We start from the raw sequence: 11566 nt of genomic DNA, 5'->3' as shown, positions 1-11566 counted from the left end.
GATTTTCTTATCTGTTCCCCTAATAATGGAGTCTCCCACTACCAGCACCTGTATGGCCTGCCCTGCTCTCCTGGTCCCCTGCTTACTGGAGCTGACATTCCCCTGACTGGCAGATGAAGTGTACGGCTGCAGCAGTGCCGTCCCTGGACTGACATCCCCCTCATCTGTCAAAAGTGCAAACTTGTTGGGGTGTGTCAGATCAGGGCTAGCCTCCCTGGCACTCTTCCCTCTACCCCGCTTTCTAACTGTTACCCAGCTAGCTACCTCACTTTCCTCAGCCTCCTCTCTGTCACCCTCCCCCTCATCTACCCCAAGAGTGCTTGCTCAGTAAGAAGCAAACTCTTTTGCAAATTGTCAATGCCTCTCAGTGTTGCAACTTGCCCGTTTAGAGACTCGATTTTTGATTCCAAACGGGTAATTTGCTCACATCTTGAACAAAGATATAAACCCTCGAACAGCTGTACCAGGACTGAATACATCATGCAAGATGTGCACTGGACTGCGTTGTCAATTGTGCAACACATACTAAATGAGGATTACACCACAAACTAAATGGGTATTTGCTCTTGCGTTCAATTGCCTGGGGTAAAAACATTTGTACACTGCGCTGGGACACGAAAGTGAATGTGGTCGCTGATGGTGCTTGCGGAGGTCCAGGTGCAGGGCGGGAGGCATCCGGGCCTGTGCCTTCGACAGGGGATTGGCCAGCACGTAACACAGGGGAAGAGGAGGCAGTGGTGTGATCCACAGACACAGATTGTGGACCCAGGCATTCGCTCCACTTATTATGGTGCTTGGATGGCATGTGGCGGATCATGCTGGTGGTGGTGAGGTTGCTAGTGTTCACGCCCCGGCTAATTTTGGTATGGCACAGGTTGAAAACAACTAATCTTTTATCGTCTGCACTTTCCTATAAAAAGCGCCATACTGGGGAACACCTACACCTTGGCAAGGAAGATTTCCACAAGGGGGTGCTCCGTGGAACAGTTGGGGGGCCTGTTTGGTGTGGCCCGCCTTCTCCCTTTTGTCACTCCACTGCCTCTTCCAGCCTGTTGCGGTGCTGCAGATACCTCCTACTCTGTACTGCTTTCCATCTCCTCAGGTTCGGTCAGTGACTTCATCGTCCACCACCTCCTCTTCCACTTCCTCACTCTGCTCATCCTTCTGACTAGTGTTCACGCCCCTGCTTATTTTTGTATGGAACAGGTTGCACATTACAATTTTTTGTCGTCCGCACCACATGGCAAGAGAGATGTCCCCAAGGGTGTGCTCCGGGGAACAGTTGCAGGCCTGTTTGGTGTGGCCCGCTTTCTCCCTTTTGCCACCCCACTGCCTCTTCCAGCCTGTTGCGGTGCTGTGGATCCCTCCCCCTCTGTACTGCTGTCCACGCTCGGCTTGCCACCATCCCAGGTTGGGTCAGTGACTTCATCGTCCACCACCCCCTCTTCCACTTCCTCACTTTGCTCATCCTCCTGACTTGTTGACCTAACAACAATCTCATTGTTGACAACTGTGTCTCATCCTCATCATCAACCTCTTTAGACACTAATTGCTATTGACTTATTGGCAACTGTGTCTCATCATCATCATCATCATCATCATCCACCGCGTGAAACACTAATTGCTGTTCCCCACCGTCATCTTCTTGTGACTGTAGATGCTCAAGAGTTTGGGAATCAGGGCATAAGATCTCATGTCCCTCTTCAAGAGGGCTTGTCGAGAGGCCCAAATGAAGAAATGGCGCTGAAAATAGCTCCTTCCGAGTGTGGGATCACTTGTTTGGCAAGACTCTCCATGGTGGGAGGAAGAAGTATCAGGGTGAGGATTCTGTTGACCAGACTCTTGGCTACTAAGACTGGACTTGGTGGAATACAGGGTGGTGCTTAACCAACTGGAAGCATTATCTGCTGCAATCCAACCAACCACCTGGTCGCACTGCTCTGACTTCGAGAGCGTTTTCCTGCACCGCCCTGCAAACTGGGACATGAAGCTAGGTATCGTGGATGATTGTTTTTCTTGTGCTCTGGCAGCAGGCACAGTTTCAACATGCCCAGGGCCACGGCCTCTGCTTGCACCATTAGCATCACGGCCAATTCCCTGTCCCTTACTGCTCGCCTTCTTCATATTAAATGTTCTATATGCTTGAAATTATGTCACACGTACAGTAGCTTAGGATTTGTAAGTGTATACGCAAAAAAATAAAAATATATATTTTGGATGGAAAAACGTCACACAAAAGATATATCGCAGATAATGTCGCTGATGTCAGCAACGGCTAATATAAAATTACAGGGAATGTCACAGGTATTTTGGATGTGGAAACATTACACAGGAGACGTTCCCCAGGCAGCGGACTCCGTCTACGGAAAAAGTACACTGGATGTCACTGATATTTTTAGGATATGCACACGTTACACAGTAGATGTAGCACATCTAAAGTCACTGTCCGCAGCGAACACCGTCTATGGAAAAAGTACACTGGATGTCACAGATATTTTTGGGATGCGCACACGTGACACAGGAGATGTAGCGCAGATAATCTTGCTATCTGCAGCAGCCTAACTATTGCTGATGTCAGCAGCGGCCAATATAAAATTACAGGGAATGTCACAGGTATTTTGGATGTGAAAACGTTACACAGGAGAAATACTGCAGATAATGTCGCTGATGTCCGCAGCGGCTAATATAAAATTACAGGGAATGTCACAGGTATTTTGGATGTGGAAAAGTTACACAGGAGATGTACCCCAGGTAATGTCACTGTCCGCAGCGGACACTGTCTACGGAAATAGTACATTGGATGTCACTGATATTTTTAGGATATGCACACGTTACACAGGAGATGTAGCACAGCTAAAGTCACTGTCCGCAGCGAACACCGTCTATGGAAAAAGTACACTGAATGTCACAGATATTTTTGAGATGCGCACACTAGACACAGGAGATGTAGTGCAGATAATGTTGCTATCTGCAGCGGCCTAACTATTGCTGATGTCAGCAGCGGCTAATATAAAATTACAGGGAATGTCACAGGTATTTTGGATGTGAAAACGTTACACAGGAGAAATACCACAGATAATGTCGCTGATGTCAGCAGCGGCTAATATAAAATTGTGCAGAGTCAAGTACATGGAAAGAGAGGGACTGTAGTACCAGAAACTTGGCCAAGTTCACATTCAGCTTCTGCACCGTTGGATTAGGGCACGCATAATGTTGTCTATTTGCAATCACCTCAGTGATCGATTGCTGTCAAAACAAGTGACGAGGAGTAAAAGGAGCATCAGGAGCAACAGACGACATTGAAGTTGATGGGAAGGAACAAAAGCTTTCTTCTGCTGACGTTGATGAGCCCTGACTGCTTGAGAGGAGGTGTGGGCAGGTGGGAGATGCAGGGGTTGTTGCATCATGCTGTAAGACTAAATGACTTTCCCACGCCACTTTATGGTGATGCTCCACGTGTTGATGCAGGCCCATCGTGCCAACATTAGCACCCTTGCCGCGCCTCACCTTCTGCCTACACATCCTACATACCGCTATGCTACAGTGATCGATTGGTGAAAAATTCTGACACTGCTGAGTATGGCATTTTCCCTCCACCACTGCGTGATGCCTGCCTGACGCTGCTTTTATGAACCCGTGCACTGCTAGTTCGTTCCTCACAGGTAGTCTCCCGAGTTTCAGATGATATACCCCTCCCACATTTGGCTACAGATGTCCCACTGCTTCCACCCTGATGGCTCATGAGCAGTCTGCCACATGCTGTCTCATGGGCACACTGCTACCCCCACCCCCTGCTGATGACAATGCCCTCTCTTTACCTGGCCCCCATGTGTGATTGGCTACATCATTATCTACATATGTTTTCTAATCACTTGTGTCACCCTCACCTGTCTCTTGCGCACATCCCTGACCTCTCGCAACATGTGCCCCCACCTGACTGTCATTATCGGTAGTTGCATGTCTAAAGGAGTCCGCAGCAAACCTCTCCTCAGAATCTGGGCTGGAATGTAATTGCTGACTATCCTGACAAAGCTCCCCTTTGCTGAAAAGCAGAGCAGAGCCGGCATCTATCATTACTTGGCTAGCAGAATTTGCAGCAAAAGCAAGAGGCAGGTTCAGGAAAGGTGAAGGCATAGAGGCAAATCCTGGGCTATGCCAACTAAGCATGGTATAGGAGGAAACCACTGCTTTCCGGCTGTATCTGTCACTTGAGATGACGTTGAAGAGCAAGTTAACCATTCCAGTACAGTTGAATTGTTGGTCAAAACACGACTGTTCGATGACCGTAGCAGCTCTGGCCTGTTGCTGCGGCTGCTGCTACCACCACCCTCTTCTTATGCTGCTACTTGTGCTGGCTACAGCAACATCTTTGCCTCTGTTCAATCCTTTGGAAGCCCCAGGCAACTGTTGGCAATTGGGTACAGTAACTGTATTACTAAAATAATGAATTAACTCTGAATGTCGGTTCACTAGAACATGATGCACATGGTGATATATAACACCTGTCTTTAATACTGAGGAACACTGTATCACTAAAATAACAGATTAACTCTGAATGTCGGTGCTAGTGTTGAGTGAAGCAAGCTTTGGATCATAGATCCGAAGTCGCTTTGGTTAAAACTTCAATTGCTGGAGATCTGTCTCCTTACCGCATTCAAATGTATGGACTCTGGCCAGGTGAAATTTGATATCTCCAAAGTCTCGCGAGTCTTCAGTGAATAGCTTCAGACTTCAATTTTTCAACTTGAAAACCATTTTAAAACTTTAATCTGAGGTACCAGCCGGTAACAAAGCTGACTTTGTATTCAAGTTTTAAAATAGTTTCAAGTTTAAAAATCAATGGCCAAAGTTATTCACCTTGCTGGAGGCCATACATTTGAATTCAAATAAAGTTTTGCCCGAAGCAACTTCGTTGCACTAGACCATGTGAGGCACAAGGCAATACACTCTCCCTGCAGTCTCCTTTCATTGCAATTCAAACTTTTCCTAAACTTCGGACCGAATTTTGCTTCGGATGCTTTGTTCAACAATAGCCATGAGACATGTCACCGTCTAGAGAAATATAAGTGGGCTGTGATGCAAAACACATCAAGGTGTGACACTGTTTTCAATTCCACTGAACCCCTGTTATACGGTAAATTATTTTTTAAAAACAAATGTCTTAAAATCTCAATGTTATTTTTATATATATATATATATATATATATTACTTTGTTTATCAACTTTTACGCATTCCTCTCCAAAATGAAAAAGAAAGGTTAACATAATAATGTTTCTTTGGCACATTGTGAGCCTGACTACTTTATACCAATTAATAATTCAGAGAGATACAAATGATTCTACTCATTTATTTGGAACCATTCTGAAAATCACTTTGCAACAGCTGTATCATTTATTTTCTCATGTCATTGACTCTATCGTAATCACACAAAGTTTGAGTTGGAATTAAATGTCATGCAGAAAATGTATTTCATTTAATAAGCTTAGCAATGGAAATGCTTGGCTAAAAGAATGCCTATTCACAGTGGAGGGAGGGTAATGGTATGGAGGGGGCTAGGAAATGCATATCTGTCTAAACCATTGAAGATGTCACATTACAGGCCTGAAATGTGCATTGTTCAGGGACTTCCTGGGGTAGAAGAGATGTGCTTGGAAATATAAAGTGATTGAAAAATATAAAAAATGAGAGAGGAGCGATGCAATAATTAGAACATATTCATTTTCTTGTGTGTGCAGATATTTAACAGCTCAAACCTCAAGGCAACGAGAACTGCCAAATTTCTGTAAACATATTTTATTTGCTTCGCATTCTGTTTACCAATGCCAGCAGCAGATTCGGAATCAGATACTGTTGTAAAGTGATTCATTTTGCTGTTGACAACTCAGGAGGATGCTATTTCTGGATTCTGTTTGGAGTGCTTCCATAATGAGTCCTTTTGGACACGTTGTACAGTCTTCCTGACAATTTATCTCCGAGGCTAGGGAGTTGGTATGGCAACATAAATTAATATGCCACAAATTGAATGCTAAGCTAAAACGTAGAATAACAAAAATACTCTTTTAATTGTTTCAACTTTAAAGGTTGATTTTTTATTTACACCAGCAATGGTGATTGATAGGCTGCATGAGTCTCACAGTGGGACATATAAAACACAATTCATAGGCGGATTAATTATCAGATTCAACATGAGATAGAATTCTGTCAGATCAAATATTAAAGGATATATCGCATAATATGTGTGGCTTATACATTTTTCAAAAAGCTATTTGTATTTACAAATGTAGATCATGTTGACTGCTTGGACAAAAAAAACAAAAAACTGAATGATATGGCAGTGGATATTTATGCTTCGTTAAGTTTGCTTAATTTCATATTTATTGAAGTCTATACATAGAAATGTTGGTTTAGTGTTTAAATCTTTTGCATGCTGGGTCATTCATTTGCTCTTGCCCAGTAGCATAAGAGAACAAAATCTGAATACTTTAATTTATTTTACATCATAATTTGTATGTAGTGGAGATAACTATGTTCACATTTTATTTTCCCCTATATTTGATGTATGGAATACAGATGTGCCCTTCCTAACCTTTGCTCTTGGCTCAACCTACCCAGAGATGTGTGACATAAGATGACCAGCTTTGAAAAAAAATGTTTTGTTATGAGGTGTTCATCTTAAATATGTCTATGCGTGGCCACCAAGTGGTTGTAATGCAACTTGCAGCTGGTCAAAGGATTTGATAGCATGTCGGGATTTTGTATTGAATTTGTTTTGTGAGCAACTGAAGTCCTTGATCAAATTTGAGCAAATGAAGGGTAGCCATATCTGTACTAAAGTAGAAATCGACAAGTCTATAGGTTCTAATGGGTCCAGCGTATGCCAAGAGATTCCTTTTGCATTTGTTAGAGCAGTGTAAGTGAGTGTGTAATACATTTTAATACAAGATGGATCTAGAATTTTTTTTTATTATATATACTCATTGGAGGTTAACAAATCAATTCTTAATGAAGCAAATTCTATAGACAAATGAATTAGAAGTTTTAGCCATTGAGGCATTAAAAATTATTTTTAAAAAAATCAACTCATCCATTATATCACGCAGCCGGTATCCTCACCGTTAGCGTGGTGACGTCATCGCAGGTCCTGCTGAATGAAGATAGAAGGACCTGCAGTGACGTCATTGGAGGTCCTTTTGCAGATCCTGCAGAAAGAAGAGGATACTAGCTGCGCGATCAAGTGGATGAGGTGAGTTTTTTTATTATTTTTAACCTCTCAATGGCCATTTTATTTAGCATTCTGTCTTAAGAATGCTATTATTTTCCGTTATAACCATGTTATAAGGGGAAAAAATAAAGTGAATTTCGGGTCCCCATTGACTTTAATGGGGTCCGGGTTTGGGGTCAAGTTCAGGTGCTGAACCCGAACTTTAACCTGAAGTTCGGCCGAACCCGGTAAACCCGAACTTCCACGGGTTCGCTCTTCCCTAATCATCAGCTACTTCTTCTCCTGCTCAGACTCTTTCCACACCTTCTTTTCCTCTGATCCATCTGGAGATATCCATAATGCAATGTGTAGCCATGAGAAAACTGCAAACAGCAATTAGCTTTTCCGTAAGCTGAACTTCTAATATGCCAAGTTGCTGGTGGGGCAATTGCTGTCGTATCACTTGTGGTAATTGTCGCACAGTTCTGTGCCTTCCTCAAAATTGAATTCAGCTGTCCAGATGTCCAAAAAACTTGTCATCATGGATCAATTCCTTTAACAAAATTGAATTCTTCTGTATGCCATCAGTCAGACACTTTACCAGACAGGTGTCCTTAGAAATTGTCTCGTCAGCCATACTATTACATTTTTCTGTGTGCCATCAGCTGGACTTTAAGCCAGGCAGGTGTCCTGTTCGTAAAAATTGTCTTGTAACATAGTAACATAGTATATAAGGCCAAAAAAATACATTTGTCCATCCAGTTCGACCTGTTATCTTGCAAGTTGATCCAGAGGAAGGCAAAAAATATAAAAACGGTGAGGTACAAGCCAATTTTCCCCACTTAAGGGGAAAAAAATCCTTCCTGAATCCAATCAGGTAATCAGAATAACTTCCTGGATCAACGACCCCTCTCTAGTAGCTATAGCCTGTAATATTATTACACTCCAGAAATTTATCCAAGCCCCTCTTGAATTCTTTTATTGTACTCACCATCACCACCTCCTCAGGCAGAGAGTTCCATAGCCTCACTGCTCTTACCATAAAGAATTCTTTTCTATGTTTGTGTACAAACCTTCTTTCCTCCAGACGCAGAGGGTGTCCCCTCGTCACAGTCACAGTCCTGGGGATAAATAGATGATGGGATAGATCTCTGTACTGTCCCCTGATATATTTATACAAAGTAATTAGATCTCCCCTCAGTTGTCTTTTTTTAAAGTGAATAACCCTAATGTTCATAATCTTTCAGGGTACTGTAGTTGCCCCATTCCAGTTATTACTTTAGCTGCCCTCCTCTGAGCCCTCTACAGCTCTGCTATGTCTGCCTTGTTCACAGGAGCCCAGAACTGTACACAGTACTCCATGTGTGGTCTGACTAGTGATTTGTATAGTGGTAGGACTATGTTCTCATCACGGGCATCTATGCCCCTTTTGATGCAACCCATTATCTTATTGGCCTTGGCAGCAGCTGCCTGACACTGGTTTTTACTGCTTAGTTTGCTGTTTATTAAAATTCCTAGATCCTTTTCCATGTCAGTGTTACTGAGTGTTTTACCATTTAGTATGTACTGGTGACTTGCATTATTCCTTCCTATGTGCATAACCTTACATTTGTCAGTGTTAAACCTCATCTGCCACTTCTCTGCCCAAGCCTCTAATCTATCCAGATTCATGTGTAGCTGTATATTGTCCTCTTCAGTGTTAATTTACACAGTTTAGTGTCATCTGCAAAAATTTATATTTTACTGTGCAAGCCTTCTACAAGATCATTAATAAATATATTGAAGGCCCAATACTGACCCCTGAGGTACTCAACTAGTGACAGTGACACAATCTGAGTGTGTACCATTAATAACCACCCTCTGTTTTCTATTACTGAGCCAGTTACCCACATACAGACGTTTTCTCCCAGTCCGAGCATTCTCCTTTTATATACTAACCTTTCATGTGGTACAGTGTCAAATTCTTTGGAGAAGTCCATATATACGACATCCATTGATTGATTAAATTAATTTGACATGACCGATCCCTCATGAAGCCATGCTGATATGATGTTATTTGCTTGTTTTCATTGAGATCCTCCAAGATAGCATCTCCTCGAAAACCTTCAAACAGTTTACCCACAACAGATGTTAAATTTACCGGCCTATAATTTGTCTTTCACTAAATTTTTCTGTATTCCATCAATTGGAATTTTTCCCAGGCAAGTGTCCGTAAAAATTGTTTTGTCATCCACAAAATTTTATTCTTCTCTATGCTAACAAGTCACAGTTTTTCCCCCCTGTAATACAGTGTGTGTTTAAATGCTATCTGCCCCAAATAATGGTCAATATTTTGATATTTTGAATTTTAAGAAGCATGACAAAAGCAAACAAATGTCACTGTGCAGTTTGTTTTAAATCAGGATGTTTGTTAATACCGTAAACTATGTGTTTAACCATAGCTATATATGTCAGTGTCACTGAAATTATTTGATATAGCTGTCATATTATAAAAGAGCTTAAAGGAGGGGGAACAGAAAGAAAAAGTAAATAAACAGAGAGAAGAGTCCTAGGTGACCTCAGAGTGTCCTATATGAACTTTCAGAGCAATTGAAGCACTTTTACTTCGGGTTCAGACCCGGAACTAATTTTTTTATTGATTTTGTGAATCCAACACAAATTTATTTTTAAGAAGTTTGCTAATCTCTAATATGCATGTTTTTTTTATGATCCAAAAATTAGACCATCTGGGAAAGTCACTGCTGTTTATACACACTGTTACAGATCAACATTTGTGAACCTACCGTGCCAACGACCTGGCTTGGCTTAGGTCTAAGCCCTAAGGGCATTATTTCCACACTTACTGGAATTCACCTATATAGGGGTCTGGACTTCTCTGCAGGGAAGCAACCAGAATGATATCTCCTGGGATAGTCTTGGAGTAGTTGACAGATAGCCCATTGGGGTCAGGGATTCTGGTGCAAGCACCATATACTCAGGGCACAGATAACAAAACATAAAAGAATGCTGTAGGTATAGTCTAAACAGTCAACAAGACTAGAATGCTGTTTTTTAGAGATCCAGGTAGTGCACAATTAGGCTCCATTCACACATCCGCAATTCTGTTCCACATTTTGCAGAACGGAATTGCGGACCCGTTCATTTCTATGGGGCCACACGATGTGCGGTCACGATCCGGAAATGCGGAACCGCACTTCCGCGTCCGCATTTCCGTTCCCGAAAAATATAGAACATGCCCTATTCTTGTCCGTAATTGCAGACAAGAATAGGCATATTCTATTAGTGCCGGCAATGTGCGGTCCGCAAAATACGGAATGCACATTGCCGGTGTCCGTGTTTTGCGGATCCGCGGATCCGTTGATCCGCAAAACACACACGGATGTGTAAATGGACCCTAAATGTAGACTTTGCGTGCAGAAGACTTGCGGGCAGAGTAGTGATGAGAAGAGTTGAGCGGACACCTGGATGTTCGGGTTCGACGGGTTCGGCCAAACTTCTAAAAAAAGTTCGAGTTCGGGACCCGAACTTGACCCGAATTAGACCCCGAACCCGAACCCCATTGAAGTCAATAGGGACCCGAACTTTTGAGCACTAAAATGGCTGTAAAAATGGAAAGGCCTAGAGGGCTGCAAATGGCGTCAAAATGTGATTAAGATCATGGCAAGTGCTCTGCAAACAAATGTGGATAGAGAAATGACTTAAAATAACATAAAATACTTAAAAATAAAAAAATAATAATCTTGATCTAGGAGGACCAGGTCCATATGGAGTGGGAGGTTGAGGAGGCGGTGGATGTGGCGGTGTAGGTGGAAGCGGTGGTGGAGGAGGCGGAGGAAGCCTACACTGCTTTTTGGTTTTAAATTTTGGTTTTATTTTTAAAATTAGGGTACACCCCAAAACTTTGGGAAATATAACCTGTGATAACCCCCTCCAGTCATGCTAAACACACGTTCAGACAATACACTGGCTGCAGGGCAGGCCAGGCCAGTACCTCCAAGAGGTAAAGGGCAAGCTCAGGTCATGTGCCCAATTTGGAGACCCAGAAGTAGCAGGGGCTGACCCCTGTCAGTCTGTTCATGTAGGGTGTGCACACTTACTGCCCCACCATGTGGCACGTCCCCGTGATGTTCCCGATCCAATTTGATATCTGCTCTATCAACTTTCGATGTTCTTTTATGCGCCTACCACGGTGATCACGGGTGGTGGGGAATCAGGGTTCCAGGCCAGAGAGGGAGCATGAGAAAGAGAGACCACATCCAAGGGAGGATTCATTTTTTCAAATTAAAAATTATAGCGTTGAAATATGGGAGAAATTATTAAAGCATAAAAGTGTGACAACTTTTCAAAGTTTAAGCATTGAATGA

Source organism: Bufo bufo, chromosome 2 (assembly GCF_905171765.1).
Source record: "Bufo bufo chromosome 2, aBufBuf1.1, whole genome shotgun sequence".
Taxonomy (NCBI): Eukaryota; Metazoa; Chordata; class Amphibia; order Anura; family Bufonidae; genus Bufo; species Bufo bufo.
This window is presented reverse-complemented; position numbering follows the sequence as displayed.